Source organism: Corvus brachyrhynchos, unplaced genomic scaffold (assembly GCF_000691975.1).
Source record: "Corvus brachyrhynchos isolate BGI_N302 unplaced genomic scaffold, ASM69197v1 scaffold409, whole genome shotgun sequence".
Classification (NCBI taxonomy): Eukaryota; Metazoa; Chordata; class Aves; order Passeriformes; family Corvidae; genus Corvus; species Corvus brachyrhynchos.
In genome coordinates this window covers 3,096,344-3,121,464 of record NW_008246059.1, presented here as the reverse complement: position 1 = coordinate 3,121,464, position 25,121 = coordinate 3,096,344, and the positions used below count along the sequence as shown (strand labels likewise).

General features: G+C 40.2%; 1 long non-coding RNA gene across 1 annotated transcript; it reads left to right on the top strand.

Moving 5' to 3' along the window:
- The first annotated feature begins 316 nt into the window (after positions 1–316).
- LOC108449617 lies at positions 317–25,003 on the top strand. The gene is made up of 4 exons (XR_001865846.1): positions 317–373; positions 3,464–3,568; positions 21,932–22,117; positions 24,855–25,003. It is a non-coding gene; the product is annotated as an uncharacterized LOC108449617 (long non-coding RNA).
- Positions 25,004–25,121: the final 118 nt, after the last annotated feature.

Sequence of the window (25,121 nt, the reverse complement as noted above, 5' to 3'; positions counted from 1 at the left end):
GGCTTGCTTTTGGAATAAAATCCTCATCTACCAGCCTCTGGTAATGAGGTGGCCACATGACTTCAGAGTGAAGGCATTTTTATTAGTGCCTAATGGTAGATATCCTAAATGAGGTTTGTGAATTAAGAAAACACTTTAAATATTCAAATTATCAAAATCCCTGATGATAAAGATGGGTGTCAGAAATTCCCCAGTTCCAATTGTTGGTCCCATAGCACTTACATGATTCACTACATGTTAATCTAGGCTGTCTGTACATTTATTGTAGAGGTAACTGTATGGTAGGATGATAGTAATTACATATTCTGTCCTCCACAGCACTCAGAAACGTAAGAGGCGTGCTATGTCAAGAGCAGGGGAAATTCAAAGTCCAGTAAGTATACTTCACTGGGGTTAAAAAGAGAGCTGCTTTCTTGCTCGTGGAGCCTGAGGGGGCTGAGGTGAGGAGATCCACTCAGATTCATAAGGGCTCTATGCAAAGTGCTATCTGGGATCTCAGTTCTCAAAAAACCGCTTCCCATTCTGTTGAGGGATATCTGAATCCAGCAGATCCAGTTCTGACCCGTTTGTATTTTGAACTGTGCCAGACCAAGTACCTCCTTCTTTCCCTCTTCTTCCTTTCCATGCTCCCTCAGTAAACAGCTCACTTCTTCACTTCTCTCCTGCAGGAAGGATATCAACGCTGAAGAGGTTAAGTGGGCTGCCTTATGAGTTAGGATGTTGTGAAATTTACACAAAATTAGCTTCTCTGGGTGGCCATCAGGAATTTAATTAATATCCTTGACATGGGTTGTTATAACTGATATTGTGGATTCCAGATGCCGATTGCTGAGAGAGACAGAGATTGCACTCGTGAAGAGTGACAGCTTTCAGGAGTGTGCAGAGGCTTTGTACTCTGTCTTGCAAGAAGAAAGACAGCTCTGGTTGCCACCTTCTTCCTGTGGGAAAAAAAGGGAGAAAAAAACCAGCAGCCTTTTTGCAGGTAGCCTCACTCATGACAGTAACATCACGTCTGTTTCTGCCCTTGTCAACACATCTCACTGTCCACAATCACTCATCATCTCCAGACAGACAGCACTGGAGGAGATCATCAATTGCCAATGCAATTCAGCAGATACACTTCATAAATTTTAATTACATTCCCACTGAAAATGAATGGTCAGAAAATATAAAACATCTGCCATCCAGATCATTTACATTTTTCATACAATAAATCATTGGCAACATCCAAAACAATGGATTAAATCATGTGGAGTGTGATAGGTCAAGAAAGAAGAAACGGCACCCATTGTGTGATTACTGTTTGGACCAAAGCCATTACACGGTGTACAGTATCAAGGAAAATAAAAACATTAAAAAATAGTAACCATTTGGACTTGTCCTCATAAATAAAAGATCCCTGGTATCAGATAGACCCTGCTAATGGATCTATTACTGTGTCTATGGAAAAATGAGGAATTGTTTAAGTAAAAGAATATTTAGTTAATTAAGATGGAGGGAAATGAGCATTTATCAATTGAGTGTCTGGGCTATTTAGCTTGTAAATAGAATAAAGAAGTGATGTCAGTGGAAAATAATCTGTTAATCAGGTTTAACTAATACCATGACTGTTAAAATAACTCAATCAACATTTTCTTCGATAGAGTGATGTGAAATCCTAGTTTGAGATCATCAAACAATATGTCCAAATGCTGTATTTTACCTGACAAAGCATCACAATACAGGTTTAGCAAGCCATGTATGGGACTCAGAGGGGACCTACTACATCCTTTCATTCTCTGTTTGGCAAGGGAGCCAGCCCTGATGGTGATGGTGCAGTGATGCTCAGTGTAGCCCTGCTCTAGGAGGTAAGAGGCCTGTGCCCAGCTCCTGTTCTCCTTCAGCTACCAAACTGCTGGAGAGACAGACGATGGCAGCAGGATCCTCTTTCCGTCCATAGAGGGTTCAAGGCAATACAGCCAGAGCCACAAATGCAAAAAATTACTTTCTGGTGTAGGTAACACAGTTTTCCTCAGATTTCCTCAGATTTCATGAGATTTGGGTGCCTCAGACTTTTGGAAGTTTTTAGCCCTGAATTATAGGTGTTTTGAGTTGTTCTGTATTATATGAGGGTTTTGTTTTGGTTTTTTGGTGGTTTTTTTTTGGTTTTTTTTGTTTTTTTGTTGGTTGCTTGTTTTTTTCAGTGAGCAATGATACTGTTACCTCACTTACTTGTGTTGCATTTTCATCCAAATGATGCTTTCTTCAGCAGTCTTCCTCACTACTTGCACCGTTACCAAACCTGAGACATTGTCCTCTCTCCCTTGAACCATTCTTATTTTCTAAAATCTGAAAGTAATTTTGATTGGATCCACCTCAAGGCTTGTTCTTTTGTTTGCCTTTTAAATAATACCAATGCAAAGGCGTGGACATCCATGGGAGCAGCAAACTGTGAACACACTCAATCACAAGTTGTTGGATACAGCACATCCTCATCCCTAGAGCAGATGAGAGATTAGTGTGTTTGTTAACCTCAATATCTTTCCTGTTGAATGAAATGGGTGGAAATCAGGTATACACTGAGCAAATGTTTATTTTGACTGGAAGCCCTGTCACTTTGTGTATTTATGTGAAATAGAGAGATGTATGCTTAGCCTGAGGAGGTATCTGCACTCTTCAAAAAAAAAGGCCATTGATGAATGGCTGTAAAAGCTATACTTTTATCTGTTTTATGTTCTTCTAATGCTGCTAAATTGTTGTATATTAGGTTAAAAAATAGTTCATTCTGACATTACATCATGAGCACGTCTCGCTATGGTATGTGCAATATAAGCCTCTTTCATTTGACGATTTACTGCTGTTAAAAGGAAATAAAAATCCTCATAACATATGAGAGAACAATGTAGCTAAGAGATTTTTCAAGGTGTTCAGCTTGAGTTCCTTGAACTAGGAATAATGTTTTTTTGACTCGATGTATCTGTGTATTTTTAATTCAGTTACACAAATATCAGGGGGAAAGAGGTAGCAATTTTTTCCCTCATAGAGATGTTTTACTTCATACTAAACTCCTTTACAACAACAGTAATTATTGAAAAATATCACAGAAGTGCTGCAGCACATGTTATTATTATTAGTTACTATTTATACAGTGACACATATTGCTCTACAGACAAATAAAAACAATGTGGCTTTTCCTCTCTCACAGTGATGGTTTATGGGCTTTTTATTACCAGTTTGGTCAGCTGGTTTAGGTATGACAAGTAATTCTCCCCAAATCTATTCCTTTAACCCTAAGCCCCACCCTGAAAGGATAAGTTTTTTTTAAATCACAAAGCATTTGTGCCATTTTTGTCTGCTCTCCCAATCTTGTGCCCCATCCCCCTGATGCCTTGAGAGACCTCCTAGAAACAGAGACTAGTCCCCAATTTTCACCTGTCTTCACATTTGTCTCATTTTCTAATCTGTTTTTTCCTGTTTTTTTCAGTCCCACTGTTGTCATCTTCACATCTGCTCAGTCCAAATCTGGAGGCAAAACCAGCAAGCTGTAGTCCAAAGTTCCCAGGACTTCTGCCCATCCTGGAAATAAAAGGTATTGGCAGCCCAGTTTTCCCATTGTTTTCAGTCTTTGGCCTCAACGGTGCTGATGTCTATATGGTGGGATATGGGACAGTCCATTGCACCAACTGTTTTCTTCCAGCTTTGCCCTCCACCAAAGCGCAGTCCCTGTGTTATCCACTGCCCATTGCTTCCTCCTAGACTTTCACAGGAGTGCCTAGGGAAGCCAAATTATGCTCCCAAGGTGCTAGCTGGCCCAGCATGTAGAAGAGGATATAGTCTATATATCCTTAAAGGAAATAACAATTATACTTCTGCTGTGCAGGGAGTGCTAGGGTCTTCTCAGTAACTATGGTAAGCCTTCCTTACACCTCAGATTTACAGATTTCAGGGGGCCAGTTGAGGGCATATGTTCCCAAGAACTCATTCAATCAGACAAAACCAAGAAGTTCAGGAAGTTTGTCCACTCCTTTATGTGGCTTCAGCACTTCTTTCTCAGTGTACCTCTATCGTGAAACATTTCCTGCAAAAATTATACGGATTGAGGAGAAAATTCAGAAAAGCACGTAGGCACCTAACATGTCACTCCAGCAGAATGCAATTGCCTAAATTGATATCATCCATCTAAATTCCTACACACCTGAAGATTGGCTCAGGTGGGTACCTAGAAGTTTCTAACCCAGCTCTGGTGCTGGTGACTTGCTCTGGATCAAGTGTGTGCTGTTGATGATACCTCCAGATTACCCCTACCAGCTGAGCTTTGGTTTGCATCCAGGAGCAAGGTCAGAACACAGGAGCTGGCTTCCTCTTGGGTAAAACCCATGTGGAAAAAGCACTCTGGGAGCTCCCTGAACATGCCCAAGGCACACATGGGTGTCTCATCTGATGGGACCAGGGTTCACTAGTCCAGAAAGAGTGCCCTGAAGGACGTGTGCCATGGCTGAGGAGTGCTCACTCCCAGCTCTTTCGCTGAACACATCTGCTCCTATTGGTCTGTGTGACAAGTGCAGGCACAGCCACTGTAGCTGTGCAGCTCGTCCCAGAGCTGAGTGCATGTGCACATACATGCGCGGGACCGTGTCACCCGCACGCGTGCGTGTGCACATGTGTGTGCACGTGTAATTTATCATTTTTTTGTGTGTGACACACCAAAAATAATGTATGAGCTCCCTCTGCTGCTTTATACAAAGAAATTAATCAAGAAAATTGCTTGCAAAGCTGAGAGCTTTTTATTCATATCTTGCTGATAATGCTGTATGCACAAGTAGTGCTAAAAATAAGTGTGTATTATGCTTGCAAAGCACCATCCAAACATTAAATAATTAAATAAACAAAAGAATCTGTGTTGGCTTTTCTGACTCATAAAATATTCCAAATAGATCTGTTTTTATTGAATGAAACATGTCAACATTTTAGGTAAGAGAATGTTTTCTGAATTCCAAAAATGTATCAGTAAAATCAGAGAAAGCTCTATTGAGAGGTAAGATACAGTAAATATAGCTAGGCTTTTTTCTCTTCTTGAAGGGAATAAATAATTTTTAAATGTTTAGCAGTTATATATTATTGTGTTACAAGTTTTATTATGTCTTTTGCACTTTATTAAACAAGGTTTATATAGTTACACAAATGACATAAGCTACTCTTGAAGCTTATCTGAACTTCTAAGTCCCATAGAAAGAAAAACCAGATTACTTTAGTGATGAAAACAGACTCATGCAGAAGAATATTGTTCTAAAGATTTTAAAAAGCTCTAAAATATATTTTTGTCTTTTCTTTCTTTTCTCTTCTTCCTAATTCTTCTACTTTTAAAATGGTGCAGGAGCACTGTCTGAAATACATTATTATTTTATGCATTAGAAAGGTAATTTTGATAAATTGACTTGCAAACAGGTTATTTTCTGAAGGGGTAAAATCAAAAGTGTTGTTCTATGAATATATTTGAAGAAAAAGTTAGATCTGGATGAAAATTTGTAGTCAATTTTTCATCCTGAAAAGTATAGATTTAAACAGGAAAAAATGATGTATTTCTATCAGTTCAAAAAATTGGTTTGAATGACTTTTGAAAGATTTTTGTGACATTTTGAATTGCAAAATAATAGACGGAAGATACCCCTGGAGTCTTCTGATCCCTGCCCAAATTTAAGTGTCTCAATATTGCTTAAGTGGATGCTTTTCTCTAAAAATGTACTTTAGTTAAAAAATAAAAAAAAAAAGGAAAATATATACAGGAAAAGCTCCCAAAGTAAATGAACATTTTGAGTCACACCAGATACTAAATGTGACACAAAGCAATGCTTGACTTCGCCTTACAACTTACTAAGAATTAAAAATATCTAACCAAAAAAATAAAAGAAAAATTTATTGTCAGAACTGTTCATGAACAATCATGTTGCATATGCAGGGCTGCTTGATCTCAACTGAGAATGAAAGACACTGAGAACCAAATAGAAGAAACCTTTTGCTGGGATTGCACCAACCAGATAGTCTGAACCAAAACACCCAGTGGAGCTTCCTGCATATTACAGAATCACAGAATCGTTTAGGTTGGAAAAGACCTCCAAGATTATCAAGTTCAACCTTTGATTGATCACCACATTGACAGCACTCTGTGCCATGTCCAGTCATTTCTTGAACACTTCCAGGGATGGTGACTCCACCACCTCCCTGAGCAGTCTGTTCCAATGCTTAACAGCCCTTTTCACGAAGAGCTTCTTCCTGATGTCCAGCCTGAATCTTCCCTGGGGCAGCTTGAGCCTATCTCTCATCCTGTCACTGGTTGCCTGGCAGAAGAAACAGACCCCCATCTCGCCATATCCTCCTTTCAAGTAGTCGTAGAGAGTAATAAGTCCCTCCTTTTCTGCAGGTTAAACAACTCCAGCTCCTTCAGCTGCTCCTCATAAGACTAACTCTCTAGATCCTTCACCAGAACGGCAATAAAGCTAGTGAAGGGTACAGACTCTTTTAAGGAGCAGCTGAGAGAGCACGAATCTGCAAGAACTGTAAAAGATAGTAAACTTCAGTAATTTCAAGTTTTCAGAAAATTGTCATTGCTTTGACTACTTCTGCATTTTGACTTACAGGGCTGATCGTTCCTTGGCTTTTGAATACTTGTCTATCGAGGATTCTCGCAACACCTTTGTTTAACAATTATTTGCTGCATGGTCCCTCATGGTCCCACTCAACCCATACCCTCGTGGGACTACCACCCTTTCCTTAACTTTCACTCCATATATGTCAACTGTTGCACCACAGACCTGTAACTGAAAGGCAATTTGTTGCAGCCACTTCTAGTGTGTGTGGCTGTTTTCTCATTTGTCATAACTTTTTAAACATCTGTAACTTGTTTCTCTGTGTGTATACAAATTGATCCCAAACTAGACTAAGCATGTAGCTATCTGTATTTTTTTCACCATTAATGACTAAGCAAGGATAAGAGGCATTTGATACCCTCCTTTTTTTGTCAAGGCTTGCTTCTGTGATACTATAAGAAAACAATATTTCTATCTGATTAAGTGTTGAGCTGGGATTTTGAGCTTTGCTAAATAACAGGTATAACAGAGTCCTCCTTAACTGCTGTGTATGTTACTGGACCAAATTGCTCAGGACAGTAACTGCATTGAAAATGAGTGCACCTCTCACAAAAACTGAGCTTTAATAAGCCACCCTTATTTGTCCACATTTGCCAGCCCTTTATACCATGGCAATCTCTCTGTAAACACTTCTGATAACCAAATTTGGGTCTAATAAATACACTACTCACTGATGGAGCTATAATTATCCAATCTGCAGGCTTTGCACATATTGGAGTTGTTGAATCAGATATTCTAACACAGGCCCTGATGTCTCTTCTGGCAACTTCACCACCTCAGTAGTTTGTGTTTTTCAGTTTTAAATTGGTAACGTTAAATGTCTTTAATAGGTTATTACTGGAATCCTTTACATGACAGAGATGTAGTGAATACAAATAGAGTACTTGACAAATCACAGACTGTAATGGTTGGCAGATCCCATTGGCAATTTAGTAATGTGCTCAGGATCACAGATATTAGAGTTGGAAAAGACACATTAGGTGAAATCCTAGGTTGAATGAAGAAAATGGCAGAATTTCTGTTGAGTTCAATGGGACCAGTTGCATTAATAGTGTTGCATTATATCCCCTTCCAGTACTGATCATAGCAATCCAGTCTGTGTGCAGTTCTACAGGGAGTTCCTTGAATCCAAGTACTGGTAGGAAATGTAGCTATAGGCTTTATTGATTTCTGTATTCATTTAGCACTGGCCAAACTCCCAAGGCCATATCTCTGGGCTTATTCAAAATTTACTAAGTTTCTTCTTGTTGTAAAGTCCTGGTCAGGAGCCCAAGGGAATGTACCTGGGACATTACACAGAACAGCTTGAAGTGACTGAAAACTCTCACAAGATCCAGAATGACTTCTGCTGAGCTTCCCAGATGTTTGCAGCAAGCACAGCAGGCTTATTTAATGTGTTGGAGCCATGGGCTCCTTCTTAAAGCTTGAGTCTTAAATTTTCCACTGTCATCAGAAATATAAATGACCCGTTAAAGAAGCAACTGAGTATGCCTCCCATAAAAAAGTTCCCTCAGGTGGCAAACAGGCAGGAGGCTACCAAGGAAAGGAGGCAGTTTGTGCTGAGGGTCGGGGTTACAAGAGCAGTGCAGGGCACTCCAGTATTCTATACCAGACGCATAATTTAGAACACCTTAAACCTCATTTGCTCTCAGGTTGTCCTAAATATTCCTCAGGTCCATTCCAAAAGTTGAGGTTCAAGATCAATAAAGAGGAAATGTGACTTCAATGCACTTTTGTACTTGTGGTCTTAATGAACATAAACTAAGAATTGAGTCCTTGGGGTGGTTGCACAGTTTCACTGTCATTTCTCAAGGCTTCAAGCTTCTGTTCTGCTAAATGGAAATTAGAGGCCAGTCTCCAGATATGAGCCCTTGAGAAGAAAAGCTAACAGCTGCAAAACTTTACCTGGCATATAAGTAGTGCACTAATGTATTCTGCTGATAAAATCCCATGGTTATGTATTGTTTCAAATCCTTCCACTGACCTGCAGGCAGTAAGTGAAAAGCAAAAATTCAAGGTGATCATTGCCTCAATAAAAACGTTTCAAAGCCAAGTGTAAATGAGTGCTGTAAATTGCACATTTTTTCCCCCATGCATCTCACAGATCTGAGCTCTGAGGATCAATCAGTTGCACACAGGAGTCATGACCCTGCTCTCATTGCTCTAAGGAACTGTTGTCTCACTGCATGCTATGACCCTTGGCATGAACCTGGTAATATTACTACTTGTGGGTCTATCAACAACAAGCCCTCTGTGGTCCCAATGTGCTTAGGAAAACTTATTTCCTCTTGTTCCAAATGTAGGGATCTCTTTTGTGCCAATTACCCTTTGACACTGCTATTCAAGCTTACTTTTCCAAACACTGGTCCCGTAAACACTACTCCCTTCACAGGGACATAGGCTGGCAATAGCAAGGAAAACTAGTGCAAAAATGTTTTCTTTTGATGTTCTGATTTTTGGATGGTTGCTAAATGTATGTCACTGCCTTTTAGGAAGCTTTGCATAGTGGCTGGATAGCTGACTTCAGTTTTCTTGTAGGCTTAGCAGACAGGTTGCAAATGCTTTGTGTTCCTCGTGGTAAGTCTTAGATCTTGCTATTAACCTAAGGGTGAAATCAGATTTCTACAAATCACTATTCAAGTATATGTTAGCTTTGACTGCCTGGGCGGTCAGTCACAATCTCAAAGAAACCTTCTCTGTGGCTATAGTAGCCTTGGAAATACATATTTCAGTTATTTCCACATTCTTGAACCAAAATCACTTCCTGTGACAAGGAGGTGAGCCCTGATCGAGCCTGTTCAGGTACTGCAGCAGCAGCACTGTTAATGCCCACAGTTGCTCTGCTTGCTGATTCCATAGAAGGAGCATCTGAGTGGTGCATGTATGTCTGTAAGCAACTATTTACATGTGAACTATCTATCAGGGGCTGGGAAGTGAAAATTTGGTACAGAACACACCAGAGCACAGGGAATGCTTAGCCTTCTCCACTAACTTCTTCACTGGCGACTTTTGTCTACCACTCCTTTACTGAGCAAATAAATACTTTGGTCACTGGTTTCCAAGATAAGGTCATGGTACCTTTTCCAGCTGAGTGGCAGGTTGTCCCACCAGCAGGCAGCTAGGCTGTTTGTTTGCCAGGTGAGCGGGCTGGTGGCCCTGGCATACAGCGGGATGCAAGAGACCTGAAGGAAAGGAAGCACAACTGATGGCAGCTGATAGTTGACAGCCTGGAGGTCTTTCACAGGCTCATCCAAAGCACAAATGCCACTTCTGGGTCTTGAGAAGGGCAGAGTGAGCTTAAAAAGGATGAAGGATGACATTGCAAGGAGTGTTGTTGGGGTAGACTGGGCTCTCTTCCTGGTCACTGATCTGCTCAGGGGCTTTCAGGAACGCGCTACCTTGTGCTTAGCCATGATTTCTGCTCTTTGCTGTAACTCGCAGAGCTAGACTATGCTCCTCGGGGCAAGGCTCGTGCTGCCTGCTCATCTTCTCAGCAGGGCTCCTTGGACTGTGCTCAGCCTAGCTCCTGACACCCCAGCCTGCCTGCTCCTCTCCCTGGAGGGGAGCAGGGAAGCTCCTGTGCTGCTGTGAGGAGCCCACAGCCAGACCTCAGCTGCCACTGCATGTGAAGTAAGCTGCGTGTTTTGTCTCATATTGGGGGCTGCAGCTGGGAACAGCCACTGCACAAATAAGTAACTGCTCCCCTGCCTCTTCAGCAGCTAAAATGGTAATGAGGTGCCTTCTTGGACAGATGAAGGCAAATGGAGCAGTGAGCTGCAGTAGTTAACAGCAGGCAGGATCTACTTCTCTAGTGCCTGTCATTCCTTTGCCCAAAGACCACAAGGATGGCCTGTGGTGCAGTTCATCTGGCCTGAAGCTTTCTGGTTTAGAAAGAAAAAAAGGTTCACTGTCTGCTTTTTCTGTTCCTCTGGTCATTCTGTGAGGATTAATGTTCCTCTTGCTGTTGTTGTTGGGGTTCTTAACAGACAGTCAGCAGCTTGGGAACTGGTGATCTGCCAAAGCAGTCACCACACACTGCAAGGTAAGGGCTACCCACCCTGGCTATAGATTGGACAGGCTTTGAAAGGGAATGGAAGAATGAGGGAAAGGGAACAGGGAAGAATGAATGGAAGTGGATGAGGGTTGTAGCATCAGGTTCACTATTCAGGGTTACATTGGATGGTCTTTTTTATTGTGATGTTTTCTGCTTCCTTCTCCCCAGGATGTTTTAGTCATGTCCCATGGGAGTGCTCAAAGAAGCAACAGTAAATTTCCTTCTCTTAACAAGTGGCACTGGTGAAACTGTGCTTCCATTGCTGGCTGATTTAGTGAAGAAACTGTTGTCTTGGTCTTAGTTTACTGCCAAATCCTGTTGTGGGCACACAGCAAAAAGGGAAGTTTTATATATATATACTCTATGTATTGTAGATGGCAATATTTTTTGCTCAGAAAACTCTTTGCCTAAGCTGGAACAAAGAATGGGGATACCCCCAACCCCAAGAAAGAGAGCTTTGGAAAGTTACATGCAGAGGAAAAAGAGATATACAGCCTATCCACTGAATTTGTACAGACTGGGTTTTCTCTGACATGCTAACTAATGGCACTGAAGTTTTAGAGGCCTTTGATCTTTGATCTTTGATACTGATTATAGCAATTTAGTTTAAAAGGCCTGACTTGGGTCATCTATTATTATTATTATAGTAAGTTTATAGTCGGTTTAGTGTTTTTGTTTGAGCAGCTCAGTTAATTTTACGTGGAAAAGGCCTTATTCTCCTGTGGTTAGTACTTTGGGTAGTCACTTCCTGAAGAACTTCCTCTCTTGATGGCTCCCTTTGGGCACTTATTTCCAGTGAGTTAAGGTGGGCTTTTGGGTCAGAGCTTAGAGAGCTGTGAGTCAGGAGAGAATCAAGGATGATGTATTTTTCTCACTCTCTCTATCTCTTTGCTTCTTTATTTCTGGAAAATCAAATATAACAGTTTAATCAAAAAGGAAGTGGAAAACAATGTAAAAATACTGCCTAGCTTTTGCACAAATAAAGAATAAATGAAATAGAAGCATATTCATCAAAATCCAAGTCAATACTGAAATAAAGTTGGCCCCTGTTGGTATATGCAACATAAAAGGAAAAGAAAGATATGTAGGGAGCAAAGCACTTATGAAAAGGATTTTTTTTTTTTGTGAAATAACTGTTTTTCAGAATATAATAGCAGTAACACAGTCTATGCATAAATGTTACGAGGGGGAAACTTCAGCTTTAAATTAGATATTTTTCTTTCTATGCAAAAAGAATAGCACAGAATAGCTTTGGACACTGTTTAGGACTGGGAATTACAACCTGGGTAATTTGGAGGGGCTGAATTACAAATATCCAATATGATTGATGGTAACAGGGCAGATGGGCCCTTTAAAGTCCTGGCAAGGCAGGAGGTCACACTCGTAATACTGTGGTGTACCGGGACCGGGAATCCACCCAGGGGACTGGGAACCCTCCCAGGGGCTCCCAGCCAACAGCCTTAAATAAAGTTCTGGTGCAGAAGGAGTACTGAAAATGCTAATAAATAAATAAATTTAAAAGAGAAAAGACATGACAAAGTAGGCTGCAAAGGAACTATCAGTAGAAATATTTGTCTTACAGAGTCTGAGGGAAACTGCTGCCTGTCTTTTGTTTGTTGCTCTTTCTCTTAGACTTGGTTTGGGGAAGAGCTGCTCAGGAGTTTTCCCTGTCATGGCTACAGTATTTGGCCATATGATCTAGTGCAAAATGAGTTGGGGTTGCCTTCATCAGCTACACAATAGCCCCTAAGAGACGACCTGATTCCCACCCAGATCAGCTCACCTGCACCACCCTCCTAACAGAGTTCTAATACCTTAATTCACCACTGTGCCAGAACGTACCCACTGGAGCTAGAGATATTTTGTCCTGTTGGGTGAAAAGGTTCCACCCAAGAAGATGCAAGGACCCACCCAAGAACAGACTCTAATAGGAGACAGTGACTTTTTGCCACACCACAGCTCAAACAGGTCGCTTGGAATGTGGTTGGGAAAACTCGATGATGACCTGTTCCATCAGATGATCAATAGGTGCATCAGGTTTTCTGATGGAGTACTAAGGTGCTGTCAAAGAAAGGCTCTAGGAAATTTGATTCCTTATAATTTGTTCTGGTCTTGTTCTTTAGGATTTAGAGAAGCTTTTGGGATGGAGGTGTATATTTTTTTGAATAAAATTTGAGTTCACTTATGCCAATATAATTCTGCTGTGACTTTATCTATGTCATCTGAGTGAGACCTCTTGATGCCAAATGAATGATTCTGGATAATGTAAAAATAAAGCTGTACAGTTTAAGCCAAACTTGCCTTGCATATTGTCCAAGAGCCATAATCCTGAGAAAAATACAACCAAAGTGAAAGGCAGGAAAGAAAAGAAGCTCATCAAATTTTTCCTTTCCCTTTCCACTGATGCCTTTATGATAACTGGATTTTATGGAAAAAAAAATGGGACCCAGCTTCCTCTTGGCCTTGAGGGGAAGCCTGCAAAAATTCGTACTGCATTTCACAGAAATCTTTAATCAAACCACCTTGGAGTCCTACACAGTCATTGGGGCTACAGAAGCTCCAGTTTGCTGAAGTTGAGAGGAGGCCAATAAATGGATCCCATTGCCAAGTAGTTGTGGTACCCATAAAATTTCCCGCAAGAGGTTCCATTTTAAGCACACTTCACATCCAATGAAGGCATTGCTTTTATAATGGTTTATGATGTGGCCCTTACTGGACTCAACCTAACTTCTGGTGCCAGAGATAGATGGTCTGTTCAGTACAGGATGGAAAGTGACCTTTCTCCATATCGACCTTTTCATCCAGAAAAGGGGAGAGAGAGACAGCCTCTTTTCCTGAGGGTGTTGGTCAGGTAAAAGCATGGAAAGGGAAGACCAGAGTGCCAAGGGAAGCAGAAAAAGATGCCAATGCAATGACATCCTTATGTAGAGATTTGTCTTGTCTGAGTACTCCCTACCCCACCCAAGAGAGGTTGTGTCGCAACTCTTGCTGTGATGAGTCTCCCTACCCCTACTGTCCTTGAATGTGCTCTGTTAGGCCTGCATTTCCTGACTGATTTTTTTACCATGAGTATTGGAAAGGCAGATGTGTGGTTTGCCTTCTGGGCGGGAGAGCAACTGCCTGCAGAATGCTGTTAGCTGGGAAATTTAACTGCATAAACTGAAGCGCTGTGAGTGATGATTTTAGAATTGGCATGTTCTCCTTTCAACTTATAAACCTATTTTGATATTTATATAGAGCCATAAAATATAGCAGAAATGTTTTAATATATTTACGTTCATAGGACAGCTATATATATCCTAAAACCAAGCTGTTATTTTCATTTTCTTTACTTGTTGTCCAGTAATATTTAAATTATTGATCACATCCACTCAGACTTAGTAAATCTTGCATTCACATGTACCTTTTAAATGACTGAAATAGTGATTTTTTTGAGTCCGTGGATAATAACGTTAATATGCATACAGTACTGAAAAACTGCTTTAACCCACCTACCAAGCAAATATGTCTGCCATGATGCTGTCATGGTTACCTTTGATGTGAAATCACCATCTTATTGTTCAAGAAAGGAAGGGAAATGTTGTCTGGAAAGAAGAGTTCAGATGACAATGACATTGATTTCTAAGATGAGGTTCTGCTGTTATCTCTGATGCTTTCACTTTCTTGGAGCTGTTAAGATTCAGCTGAGAGAAGAAATGGAAAAAAAATGTGGCTTATAGAGGAATAAAGAATGTTCCTCGTTTATCTGGCAGAGAAATAAAGAATGAGAGGGGAGGAGCCTCAGAGATTCTGACGTATTTGCTAAGAAAGAGACAGACAGAGGTAGATTGAGTGGAAAGTTTTGATGAAGTTGGAAGGACTGAATAAAGGAAGTTCCATTCAGAGTGGGAAGTATGGTCTTCAACAGCACCACGAGTTTGGCTCCAAGTCAAATTAAATAATAAATGTTTTCCTTGACCTTGTGCTACTTTCACAGTGTGTTACATGATATGTTCAAAAATTAAACTACTTCTTAATAATACTCCTTACTTTGGTGCTATTATTAGAGTACCACATATGGCCTAATCTTCCGGGCTTCACGTGGACAAAACTGTCAGTGTTTTCAGAGCAGGTTTCGCCAAAATGTCCAAGGAAAGCTTGTGAATATGGTGTCATTTCAGAGCAATACTACACATTCCCAACACTCACTGAAATGGTTGCTGAAATAGGTTGGAAATATCACAACAGAAGTGTTTGGACATACATCAGCGTTGTTTGTTTTCAACAGTCTGGAAATACTACAAGATTGTCTGGACACAGCAAAAGAAGAGTGAATCTGTCCAATGGGAAAGAATGGACCTTAGGTTAAGCTGGAAGACACAGATAGATTCCCCTTAGAATCAGCTTGTTCACCTCTGGCCCCTAGAAAACATTCAGTAATGGGCCAGCACTATCGAGGACCTGTAACGGTGAGCTCACAGCTCTTTCAGATCAGCATTAATAGGATGTGCCTGTGCTTGTAAGGATGCCTAGTCTGCATTTTTATAGCTGCATAAATAACTTGGCAGACTAAATTAATGCACAAGCCAGGTTAAGACCTTTATAAAAGAAAAAGATTGTTGCATTATTGGCATTAATATGATTGAAAGGGTGAGTGCAGAGATATGATGCCATATGGTGGTGAGCAAGGCCTGTGGTAAGCTTTCTGCTGGGAAACAGGGCGTCACCTTAGGGAAGTGGAGCTGAGAGTGACTAGAGCACCACTCATGAAGATCTTCCTCAGGTTTTTCTTATCATCATTGCTAGTGAAGGAATGGAAAATTTAACTATCCTGACCTGCTGTAGAGTCTAGAGAATTTATAGACTTTTCCCTTAGGACAGGAGAAGCATTTCTGTTGTAGCCTGTACTTTTCCTTTATTTGTACTTTGCCTGCCATCTCTAAATGTGCGTGCCATCTTAACCCAAAAAGAGATCTTTTGTTCAGGAAAATGCTGCCTGAAGTGAAGACTTTGGAAGAGCTCTCAAAAATACACTTGGATGTGATTAAGCATTCGGGTTTGAAATGGGTAGTGATCAGAGTGTGCACAAAGCACTGGAGGGAAGGACGGAGAATGAGGAAGAGGCAGTGCTCAGTGTTGTCAGAAAGCCACAAGACTTTTGAATTATTACACTGAAAATTGAAAGTACGCTATCAAGATTGATGGAAGTGGCATGTAAGGTTGTTCTCCCTTGTACCTTATGTCCAAAGTTTACACTTTGAAATATGTTTACCTGTAATTCAAACCTAGGAGTCTGAGTGACCTCAAGTTAGTTTTTTAAGCAGTGTCTATTTACATGACTCTATGCATGATGACCCTTTGGACACAGAAAGACATGTTGACGTGCTTTGAAATCAATATGAATACACACACACACACACACAAACACATCCACTCCCACACACCCCTTTCATTCCACCCTCCCCCATGTGGCAGCTCCTGCAAATTTGTCTCTTTTTTTAAGTCTAAGAAAAGATCACAGAAATATTGGAATGTTATTGTTAGAAACAAATGTCATAGCTTACAGTATTATGCATATTCTTAAAATACATGTGTGTGTGCACTCTCCCATGCCTGTACTATGCAAACATACTATGCCATGTAAGAGCACTTCAGAAAAATCATTACAATTCACCATATATTGTGTCCCCCCCACTACTTGAGGATGAAAGTTTTTGATGCTAATGCTGCAAAGTGGGTATTATGTTGATTTATGCTAATCGTTTCTATACATGCTGTCATATTATATTGTTAAGTGATGACATTGGTGAAGTACTGTTGCTTCCAGTGTTAACAGCCCACCAGTGCTGGTTTGTAAACAGCAGGGGAGCCACCCACCTCCACAGTGGTCCATCCATGGTCTGTTAGATACAGCTGAGAGCTGGAGACCTCCACTCGTTCCTTTTCTTATGCCTTTTTTGGCATATATATGCCAATAAACTAGATATAGCTGCCTATACAGCTAGATATAAGGAGGTTACAAAGGTGTTAAAAATGAGGCTCTTCTCAAATGTCTTCCAATTTATTACTGTTTGGCTAAAATAGGGTGCATTACATGAATTAGAGACCTTCCTTTGGACCCACCCTGACCTAGGAGCTGCAAATGCCTGTCCATGTGCCACATGGTAGAGTAACTTCCATGTGAGCCAAAAATTTCTGTGCCTTATAAGCAAGAGCTGACATGTGTCCACAAGGAAGATTGTCCAGCCTCTGCTCAGACTGGGAGGAGTATGGATGCTGCTTAAGACCTCTCTGCTGTCTGCAGTAGCAGGACTACTTGACTAAGGAGAGAGGGGTGAGGACAAGGAGGGGTAATGACTGACTGCTCTTCCTGACTGCCTTCCTCCCCCCAACACCCAATGGCAGTGCAGGCTTGTGTGTTCCTGGGTGCCTTGTTTGTTTCCTTTGTCAGTGCTCAAGGGTACAGAGAAAAATACTGGTCTTAAAGCAGCTGTGAAGGATCACTGTTTATTTGTCTTGTCGATGTGGGGTAAACTCTCAGTTGCAGATGATAGCACTTTGCTGTGTGCTGCACACAATACAGTCAATGAATGTTTCATCTAAGAGCTAAGGAAGGACTGCTGGTTTTTTGTGTCGACTCTGAAGGAAGTGTTTTAATGAAAGGGAAGTAAGTCAAGTTTCTTTGCACTCCCTTTTTGTGCGATTTTGTGTTTGCTGTGTCCTGTGCTTAGGTGCAAGATCTTCACAGAGCGAGTTCAATCTGGGACCATCACAGATGACACTGTCCAAAGAAAGCTAAGGAAGTGTTTTGTTTGCATTTGGTATTTTATGTTAAATAGCAGAACATGCAGGACATATTGGCTTCTGGTAAGTGCATAACACGACTGATGTTCGACAATGCAGTAAAAAACCACTGCACTATTTTAAAACAATCACTTAGGTCATGCTATATTGTGGCTAAAATAACATGACCTTCACCTGTCTACCTGTTGTAAAACTTCACCTCAAAGGATGCATTCTAGCTGTGCAATTTATCTTCCATGCAACTCTAGATTTACTAAGCCCAGCCTGAACTCAGTTCTCTGCTTTTGATCAGTATATTAATTTAACTGAAGAGCCTCTAAAACAAAAGCAACATTGATAGAATGGAAGCAGAGGATAGAGAGAACACAGCAATACAAGCCTTTCTTGTGAAAGGAAGTTGCCCTGAAGAAGTAGCAATAGATCAAACACTCTTCATCAGCAGGCATGTCTATGGTAATTGAAGTTAACACTGGAACATTCGTCTTATTGACACATCGTTTGTTTAAAAAGTAAACTCAGTTTGACTCATAGACTGTAATGATCAGTTTGTAACATATGGTGGAAAAATTTTTAAAGGCTGGCTTGTGAGTTTTTTTAGCAGTATCTGGTACAAGGAGGGGTTGCAAGAGACTGGGATAGGGAAGAGTTGCAGCTGTTGAAGTACAGAAGGGGAAACACTGAGCAGTTCTTGGGAGAGACTGTGAGGAAAAAGTTTCTTGGTTTTCCCACTATTTTGTTTCTGAAGCTAGTGTGTAGCAAAAAGCCCTCAAAAACATTGGGAATACTTATGTGCTTCTGTCTGCTGGTGACCACCCTGGGGGCTAAGCCCTCCAGTTCATGGTTTAATGACATGGGGCAAGCAAGCCTCATATCACTGAACATTCCTGCATAGCCCTTCTAAAGGGTAATATATTTCCACACTTCCCAGGTGTAGGGTAGAGGCAGACATGCCCTCACTCAGGGCCATGGGGCTACTGCTGTCTCTCCCTGCAGACATTTCTCCTCTGTACCCTGATTACTCTGATGCGTGGATTTCAGCAGTTCCTCGGAGCTTGGTGGCATCCTGTTTTTCCATTAAATACAGGATTTCTACATTGAAAGGACTGGCAGTAAATGATACTGTAATAATCCTTAGTTATCTTGTGGGGAATTGTCTCCACACCTCTTTTTGCCTGGGGCATTTAACACCTCTGGCTATGCCCATGTGTGAGAGTGCACGTACTTGAATACGTGTGTGTGTAGGAATGAGTGTCCAGAGTTTGCTGTGCACATTTTCTTGCACAAAAGAGACATAATGATCTGTCTCGCCATCACTACAAAGAGCAGCAGCAGTGCTCATCTAAGAGAAAGAACACACTCCTCACCAGTAGCACATTTGTGCTGATTGCTGTTATTGAAGCAGTTTATTAAGTCCAAAACAAGAAAGTCCAATACAACAAATTCAGAAGGAAAGAAAAGTTTTAAAGGCCAAGACAACAGCTCTTCTGTGAATCTTTTCATTATGGAGTCATTTGAGTTGGTCACTACTTTAGAGGGAAAATGATATTTTTGTAGAAGAAAAAAAAATGAGGAAAAAAATTTACAAAAGTCAAAGTGCTCTATCCTATTTTCCTCCTTTCTCTCAGCTCAATTTTCTGATAATCTCTGGTATTCACTGAATCAAATGGTGAGTACTGATTGTTTTGATGATAAATTGCCTGCAGTGCATGTGGGACTAATTATGAGATGGCACATTTCATTCTGCCACCTGTATAAACTAAATTTTAGACAGGCACAATAAGGGAAGTATTCCCAACAACACAACATTTGGAAAAGCTGCAGACCTTCTCCCTGTTCCCTCCCCCACTCTTACTAAGGGAAAAATTTGTAGTAAAGAGTTGGGTCTTGAGTCTATAATATGGGGAAAACCTGAGGGAATAGAAGGATGAGGAAGAAATCAACCTGGAGGATCTACAGGAAAGGAGAAGTGGGGATCTGGGAGAAAAGAAAGAGAAGGGCAATATGTCCATAGAGGAGAGATCAAAGGGAGTAAAAGACCTGAAAGCAATAAGATTGTTTTGGCACAGGAGAGGGAGATGATGAGGCTTAGAAAGTTGGCCTGGGGAAGTAGATGCTCAGAAGGTACAGGCAAAGAGCTAAGAAGAAAGAGACAAAATCTGGGTCAGACCCTCCTTGGTGACTGAGGACTGCTTGATATGGTTTGGAAAAGTGAAACAGGCTGAATTCTGACCTTTTCTGAATCACTGGCATGGCTAGGACACAAGCATTGCAATCACATGAGGCCAAAAGGAAACCACAGATGTTTTTTGCCTAACCTTTCTCTTGCTTCTTCTTGAAGGTGAGGTGGTGTGCAATTTTGATTAGTATTGTTTTGAAAGAAGTACCTTTTTTTTTTGTTGGTGCAAGAGAAAAACTCTAAATCATTATAAACCATATCATAAGCTCCACCTGATATTTCTCTCACTTAGTGGGAATAAAACAGTGGGACAGAATATTCAACTTTTTCAGTTTTTTTGAACAAGAAGTCCGTATTTTCTATAGCTGTCTGCACATTGTTTTTCTGCCTTTCCCTTTGCTCTCTGCAGATGTCAAGAGAATGCAAGTGTGCATGAAGGTCCTTGAGTATGAGAGAGAATAAGAGCATAGAATTGTTATTTCATCCTGTGTTTTACACAGTGATGTTGTCATGGCCCCTTACAATAGCAAATAAATAATCTTCCTCCTGTCTTCTCTGCTGCAGTACTGGTGCTTGTATCTTCCATCTTGTCCAAAGGTCCCAGTGCAATAGCTGACATAGAATAGCACATCACTGCTGCTCATCCATGCATGTATGCATGTATATGTATTTACACATTATCGTCACACTGACTGGCTGGAGCCAGATTTTGGTTATATAAACTTTAAACACTTTAAGTCCCTTACTGCCATTGTGTTTTGTACATTGCATTACATCCCATGGGGATATCACCAGGATACCAGTAATATCGCTTTGTGATGTGCATTTAATCTCCCAGAACAAGTATTTGTGACCTAATCTGTGTGCATCACTCTCCTCCTGCCCAATTGCCATTCAAGCACAAAGACATTATTTCAAAGAGAATTATCTACATGTGTATTTGCTGTTCCTCTTGCAAGAGACTGGTAAAAGTCATAGCAGTTCTCTTAAGCCTTTCCATATCACCACAAGAGACAGCATTTCCAGTGAAGCACTCTTGCCATTTTCCTGGTGTTCCTAAGAAGAGGAGACCAGATTTATTCTGTGTGAGTTGAGCATCTGTCAGATTTCCCCTAAAAACTCCTGAGTGTAGTGCCTACCTTCTCAAACTAAGATTGAGATTTTGGGGGCTCAGAGTCCCACAGAGTTTCTGCACATATGTCCTGGATAGAAGAAAGAGACACAAGTTTGTACTCCCACCAAAGACTGCTTGAAGAGTGAATGCATCTATGTCATTAGACTCCAGAGAACAGACTCAGGAAAAAGTGGCAGGAGACAGTGCTGGGAATGCAGAATCATGATGAAGTGTCTTCTCTGGGTAAAATTCTGCTTTATCTTGCCCTTCAGCAAATACAGGTAAATCTGACCCTGACAGAAACAGAGTCTGTCTAAACTTCACTGGCAATGACACTGTGCAGAGTTTTTCTTTTGTCATACATCCATCCAGCCAGCCAGCTAGCCAGCCAGACACCTGGTTATACTTTGGAAAATCACAGCCATTTGCAGGGCTTTTTGTATTGTAACACACTGTAATTTTGCCTTTAACTTTCCTTTTGCATAAGATTGGTTTATGGACTACCTTTACAGATGAACTATTAGGAATCCCAGGGAAAAAAACAAACCTGCAAAAGCAGCAGGTTGGTAGAAATGTATCAGTATGAAGTCCCAACAGTAAATCGTTATTTTATGGTTATAGTGTAATCTTGGACTTGCTTTGATGGACTTCCTTTGCCCTCAGATCTGAGTGTATAATGAGACAACTTTGAGTAGAGAACAGTGTATACATCTTGTGATGGACACCTGTGCAGCAAAAACATTGCCTTCCAAGGAAGGCTTGACCCTGTAGGTGTGGGATAAAGCAGTCTTCTCATTGGACACACAGGCAGGAGGGATGGAGAGCTGGGAACCTGAAAATTGGAAAGTGGGAGAAAAAATGAAAACTGTGGAAGAGTCCTAGAGTCTTCTGGGACCTCAAATCTCCTTGAATCTTTTTGATTCCCAAATTAAACTTCCTCTCCTGTGTCTGCATTTGCGTTCTATCTCTGTATCAAACGAAAACAGTAATGGCATGGAAGTTAAATAAACCACTTTTTTACAGTTAGAAGCAATAAATCTGTTTAAAGATGCATTACTACTTTTCTTGAGGGATAATTTAGACTATGTATCAAAAGGAAAATCAATAGTTTTTTCCTTTACAAATAATTACCTGTTTGACTCCTTTCTACTTTTTCTTTTTTATTTATTTTGTCTTCAAAGTATTTCCACTAAAGGTGTCTTCTGCATCAACTCTAAACCAGTAACACCTTCAACACAGAACCAGCAAAATCATCCCAGGAAGCCTTACCAGTGGTGGTTTCAAAGGCCATTCATGCTCTGCAGAAAGTAGCCAGAGCTTCAGGAGTTGGCATGGACTCATGTTCACTGCACTACAGCATGCAGCAGGTAAAACCCATGTGCTGTAAAAATGAACACAAATGCGGTCAGAACAGAACAGGGCTTCTTGCTGGCTGGGAAAGCTTTAATTTTGATCAGGTAAGGTTTCTCAAGGAGAAGTTGTTTAGTTTTCTAGGCAAAAAAATTTTAAGACCATATGAGACAGATTAAAAATAAGAGGTGGGAAAATAGAAAATGATTTTAATAACATCATGTTTCCATAACAGTATGTATCTATGAGAAAAAAGAATTTGCATATTCATTTTAGTTTGGTAAAATCTGTGTTTCCTTGGTCTCTTTCTATTTTATTGATGAAACAGCAACAAGCCCTGAAGTCTCAGGAAAGAAGAGTAACCAAATAAGAAAGTGTTTTCTTACAAAAGATAATGCTTTGAAGAAACATTTTAAAAAATCAAGGCTAAAAGTATCTGAAAACATAAGGTAGCCTGCCTGCTGTCCTGTCTTTCCAAGTCTCCTGTTCTTTTGAATTCAATCTTCATATAGTTAGCCTTGGACTATCAGTATCCCTCTAATTTTTTTTTTTTTTAGTTTTTTTTTTAATTTTAAGTTTGAGACAACTCTAAGTGGTTTTTTATCAATATCATTAAAGTAGCATGACTTTGTGAGTCATGTTTCAGATTTGCCCCTTTCTGCAATCTTAATCTGTAGCTGTATTTGGGGTAATTATATCAAAGCCAGATTTTAAATTAATTAGATGAGCTACTGGCAGGAGCAGAGTGGCTGCTCACCTTGGACCATGTCAGCAGGTTTCACTAGGTCAAGCTGGGGCTCTAACTCCATCAGGCTGCACAATTATTACAGCTAGGCTGGATATGTCAGTAGGAATTGCAACCACATGTTCCAGTTACAGAGCAAATGCACTTTAAGGTTGTTTAATATAATTCTTACACTATTTGCATCATAACCTTAGTCAAAACTATTAAAAGTGCCCAAGACAATTTGGAACTGGTTAAATATATTCACTGTTCATTTCACTGAAGCTCAAAGACAAACTAATCTATGAGTGGTATAGGTTTACTCTACTGAAACTCCACAGGGTTTCTGTCAGAGATTTTGTGAGCAGGGGAATATGACCACCCCCATTTTCTGGGCAAGCTTTCTCTTTGCATGCTTCATTTGTGAAAAAACATGAGCTTTTTGAGCCTTGGACTCTCTGGCATTTTCTGTAGCTCCTGGCTGCCCATGTGTTTGCTGAAGTACAATGGTGTTCATCTCATCTGGTAAAGGCTCAGTTCTCCAAAGGAAAAAAAAAGCAAATTTTTAAGACTCAGCATCTTGCATTTCCTGATTGTCTGTTTAAGCTGATATTTAGTTCTAATGAAGGATAAAAAGTTGGCAGAGGCATACTCCTCTCACTTTCATGGGGAAAGGTATGTGGGAGTGGGGAGCTAAGAAAATCTTAATGAAAATGCACAGTTTGAGAAGACGACATTTATTTGAGCATTCTTGTTCCTTCTTCACTCTCTGGAAAGTATTTGAAGTGATAACAGGGAGAACACTAAAAGTGGATGGTGAGCAGTAGTCAGAAGTTGCTATATACTAAAAAAGGCATTTCGTGATGGAGAACTACTGAGGGATCTAAGACTCTCTTGAATGTACACATTAATAACACCTTAAACAAGTGCCAAACTAAAACTGCTGAAAAGGGATAGAAAAATATTCATTCATCTCCTATTAAGTTAGTGTTAAATTCTGCTCTTCAAAAATAGATCATAGTGTATGTAAACTTTCTTATGAACAAACAGGAGGCAAATCCACCCTTTCAAGGCTGGATGTATTTTTATCGCAAAGTAACAGTGACTTCTTCTACTTCTTTTAGTTTTTCTCCATAAAAGTAAAAAATGTAGCTAGCAGCAGAGGTTGTTGTAGTGCCAGTTCTGCAAAGCATTTAAGAATGTGCTGAAGTGCTTCCCTATGCAACAAAGCCCATAGCACATGCTTTATCTTAAACATGTGCTCAAGTCCCATTGAAAGCATCAATGTTTAAACACGTGTCTAAACTCTTTGCTGTACCAGAGCTCCAGGCACAATTCATCGTCCTTTGAAGCCAATGGGAATCTTTCCAGTCCTTTCAATAGGTATCCCATCAAGCAATAAATCTCAAATGTTAAATAATCAAACCAGAAAATAAAAAGAAATCTGTTAAAAGTAGTTGCTGACTACATTCAAATAACAAATAAATATTAAAAAAAAGCAGGATGTGGTCACAGCTATTCCAAAAGCAGACACAAAGAGAGATGAGATTCACTCAATAAATTCTTTGTTCAGTTGTACATTGAGCATGTTCATTCTGCTAAGCTATAAACCTGTATTTACATAATTTTTGATGTTTCATTTCACTGTAGCCCTGATTCAGCAAATTACTTAAACAGGTGCTTTGCTGTCTACATCTCTAAGTCCAAAAGTCAAAGTGGATCCACATGTATTTGTGGCCTGTCAATGAAATGGAGCCTAGAAGATGGCTTTGCTGAATGTCAGATCACAAAAACCTTCCTCCACAGAGAAACTACTATCCAGAGAAGAATTCAATATATAATTCTTTTACAACCTGTATCTTCTCACAGTCTGACATTACAAAAAACATTTTGTAAAAAGGAAAAGTGATAAAAAGTGAACAAAAAAGAAGGCAAGTAAACCAGAGCATTGTAGTCATTTGACTACGGTTGCTTTAGCTTTTTAGGCTGGGAACAGGTTCGTGGTAACAAAGCTAATTTACTCATTACAGGATTCTTGGAAATGGTACAGCTACTGCATCAAAGGCAAGAGACCAGATAGAGACCACCAAACTATTGTTCTGGATGGCAACAAATATAATACAGAAGAAGGTCAGATTGAAACAAATTTTCCAAACTGGATGAAACCAAAGCTCAAGATTTTCAGGTTAGATACATATTTCTCAACCAAAATACGATTTTTTATTGTTACTTAGAAAGTGTTAACATGGCAGAAAAATTGTTTCTTAGCAATAGTAATTCTTTTTTTTTTTTTTTTT